Raw genomic sequence first — 4429 nt, forward strand, 5'->3', positions numbered from 1 at the left:
TGTATAGGAATTCCCATGTTATTTGCTTGCATGTATAGGAATTCTCTTGTTATTTGCTTGCGTGTATAGGAATTCCCATGTTATTTTCTTGCGCGTATAGGAATTCCCATGTTATTTGCTTGCGTGTATAGGAATTCCCATGTTATTTGCTTGCGTGTATAGGAATTCCCATGTTATTCGCTTGCGTGTATAGGAATTCACATGTTATTTGCTTGCTTGTATAGGAATTCCCACGTTATTTGCTTACGTGTATAGGAAATCCCATGTTATTTGCTTGCATGTATAGGAATTCCCACGTTATTTGCTTCCGTATATAGGAGTTCCCATGATATTTGCTTGCTTGTATAGGAATTCCCACGTTATGTGCTTGCGAGTATAGGAGTTCTCATGTTATGTGCTTGCGTTTATAGGAATTCCCATGCTATTTGATTGCTTGTACAGGAATTTCCATGTTTTTTGCTTCCGTGTATAGGAGTTCCTATGTTATTTGCTTGCATGTATAGGAATTCCCATGTTATTTGCTTGCGTGTATAGGAATCCCCATGTTATTTGCTTGGTTTTTCTTTACTTAGTGCCCATTAAAAACAAAATTTTTGTGTTAAATAAGTAGTTCTTGTATCTCTTAAAAGAGCTTTACGGGGTTTGAAAGACTCTGTTGCCTGATTCCGTGTGGTTTTTCTTTACTTGGTGCTCATTAAAAACGAAATTTTGTGTTAAATAAGTAGTTCTTGTATCTTTTAAAACAGCTTTAAGGGGTTTAAGAGACTCGGTTGCATTATATTTTCCATAATTTTCTTACAAGAAACTAGAGATTACGACCAAAAACCCTTATTAGCTCAGATTTTATAGAAATGGTTTTATTTTTCGATCTGAAAATAGACTAAAGTTTCAGATTTGAACCAGAGAATTGTATTTTCCATAATTTTCTTACATCTTTGGAAATCATTAACGATAACAAACATGTTTTCGACCAGATAGGTTTTTGAAAGCACATTCAGCATGGCGTGCGCTATTTTTTTTACCATGAACCCTTTAGAGACCAATTTGATCAACTTGGAGAAAGCTCAAATAGAATCGTTACTGATATTGATATTAGTGCGTAAACTACAAACTGACAAAAATATCCAGAACTTTTTTTCTTATAGCCTTGACTTTGAAGACATTTCTTCATCTTAACTGGCTTTAGAAATATCATGCAAAATAAAACTAACCAAATAGTCGTTACTTTATCGAGTTTTGAGCAAACAAAAGGATTGTAACACCTGATTGGCTCGTTTGTATGCAATTTCAAGCCAGTGAAAAGAACAAAGTTTTTCAGTAAGGACACTCGATATCCTAAAAGTGTATGATTCAAACTTTTACCTTGAGAATCGATGTTGTTAGCAGAATTTCAAAAGGATCGTTTATGAGTGCTGACGTATCTGATGAAATAATTTAGGTCGTATGATAATTTTTTTTTTTTAATGCAGTAGTTTTTCAGTAAGGACATTCGATATGCTAAAAGTGTTTGATTCAAACTTTTACCTTGAGAATCGATTTTGTTAGCAAAATTTCAAAAGGATCGTTTATGAGTGCTGGATTTTCTGATGAAATAATTTAGGTCGTATGATAATTTTTTTTTTTTTTTAATGCAATAGTTTTTCATTAACTTTTATTCTGCGTTTTTTTTTCTTCTTTACTTATTGATCATTCAAAAACCGAGGATTTAAGTTAAATAAATAATTCTTGTACCTTTTAAAATAGCTTTACGAGGTTCGAGAGACTCTGTTGTTTTATTCTGTGAGATTTTTTCTTTACATGGTGATCATTCAAAAAGCGAGGATTTCTGTTAAATAAATAATTCTTCTACCTTTTAAAATAGTTTTACAGGGTTTGAGAGACTATGTTGTTTTATTCCGTGTAATTTTTTCTTTACTTGGTGGTCATTCAAAAAGCGAGGATTTCTGTTTAATAAATAATTCTTGTACTTTTTTAAAATAGCTTTACGGGGTTTGAGAGACTCTGTTGTCTTATTCTGTGTGACTTTTTCTTTACTTGGTGGTCATTCAAAAAGTGAGGATTTCTGTTAAATAAATAATTCTTGTACCTTTTAAAATAGCTTCACGGGGTTTGAGAGACTCTGTTGTTTTATTCTATGCGATTTTTTCTTTACTTGGTGATCTTTCAAAAAGCGAGGGTTTCTGTTAAATGAATACTTCTTGTACCTTTTAAAATAGCTTTACGGGGTTTGAGAGACTCTGTTGTGTTATTCTGTGTGATTTTTTCTTTACTTGGTGATCATTCAAAAAGCGAGGATTTCTGTTAAATAAATAATTCTTTTACCTTTTAAAATAGGTTTACGGGATTTGTGAGACTCTGTTGTCCCCAGCGATCAGAAATTCAATTATAAAAAAGTCTCTTCACCTCTTGAATACACAATACCGAAATTTCATTCAACTTTCATGTAAGAAAATTATGGAAAGTACAATTCTCTACTTCAAATGTGAAACTTAAGTCCGGTTTTGGATACTCATAATGATGAGGACTGATTGCTCTAATTCAATATTTTTTTTCGTAAAAACACACTATTTTTTCTTTTTTAATTTCGAAATTATTCAACTTTATTTTTATATTCTTTTATTTTTTTTTTTTACGTATCTTAAAATAACAAAATATGCTTACGGCTCTAACAATTGTACTCTATGATTTCTCAGAGACACGATGCGGCTTTTCCATCGGTACTCTTTGGCCGGTGATGGACACTACCTAGTCTATTGCATGTATTAAATCAGTACTTTTACGCAGTGGAACAATAAACACATAAGTCGTATCTTAAAAAAAAGTGAAGATGGAGCATTTTCAGAAAGTGTGTTCAAATGAGAGTGTTATTGTAGCATTGATTGCCGACAAGGAGAACTATTTAAACTATGAAACAAGTACAAGTGGTAGCACTATTGGAAATGTATGCATGCATTGTCATGACAGTAAGAAATTAAATTTCTTTGGAATACCGAAAAGATACCGTTGTACAAATGGTGGATATGCGAGATTGAGATCTCCGGAGATGACTGCACTCAAAGAGAATGCCAACATAAAGATAATCGTTGATGATAGAGGACAACTCCTTGCTACTGTTGCAGGTAACACATTACCTACTGAAACATCCAATCGTCATCTTTTAGGTATTAGCATTCAGCGGAAGGTCAATAAAAGAAAGGCCTACTCTTCTACTAATATCATAAACCATATCTTGTGTACATGCCAAAACTGTTACCTGTGTAAAAATAATGTGAGAATAGACAGTCAAATTGCCAGAAAAATAAAAATGGCATTGGCAGAAAATATCACTATGGAATATAAAGATGAATCAATGAAAAACAAAGCACCAGCAAACGTTACTGCCATTGATCAAACGGTCAATGAACCAAATAATACCAAAGATGAAAAGCATATTGAGCCTGTTGATGACACACCAGTAAAAATTGTGTATGACTCAAAATGGAATAATGATTATTCTACTGATTACGAACCAAGAGAAGACATTAACTACAATATAAAGAGACAACACGGTGAACTATTTTATGGGAAAGATTTAAAATTTCCAAAGTTGATCATTGATATTAATAATGTATCATAATATATTTTTTTATTAATATTCTACAGAGCATTATTTCACTAAAAATATATTATTCATTACATTGCTAGGTGTTCATTATTTTTAGAGTAAGCTAGCATATCAAACGTTTAGAATGTCTATTAAAACATCGGAGATGTAAGAAAAGGAATTTGCATGCATCTATTGTGAGAGACATGGGGAACATGGTTAACTATTTTATGGAACAGATTCAAAATTTCCAAAGTTGATCATTGATATTAATAATGTATCATAATATATTTTTGTATTAATATTCTACATAGCATTATTTCATTAAAAATATATTATGCATTACATTGTTATGTGTTCATTATTTTTAGAGCAAGCTAGCATATCAAACGTTTAGAATGTCTATTAAAACATCGGAGATGTAAGAAAAGGAATTTGCACACATCTATTGTCAGACTCATGGGATGACATTGACAAAATCAAGGTATCAGAATGAATAAATTCTTTATCAACATCCGTTGTTGGATATGTTATTATGTCATAATGAAAATTTTGTAAGTAAGTAGATAAGAAAGTAATTAAGTAGGTAAGTAAGTAACAAACTCTTTCTTGAATTCACCTCTTGGATACACAATACAGAAATTTAATTCAGGAAAATATGAAAAAAAAAATTGAACAAATTTTTTATTAACATTCATTATCGATTGAAGTCGTTTCCTAGACAAACAATACAGCAATTTCACTAAATCTAAGTATAAGAGAGATTAAATTCTATATCAACATCCATTTCTCGGATACATAGGAAAAAGTTAACAAAATCTAAGTGTTAGAGTGAATAAATTTTAT

This window comes from Artemia sp. Qi Xiang Cuo, chromosome 7 (genome assembly GCF_049724085.1).
Source record: "Artemia sp. Qi Xiang Cuo chromosome 7, ASM4972408v1, whole genome shotgun sequence".
Classification (NCBI taxonomy): domain Eukaryota; kingdom Metazoa; phylum Arthropoda; class Branchiopoda; order Anostraca; family Artemiidae; genus Artemia; species Artemia sp. Qi Xiang Cuo.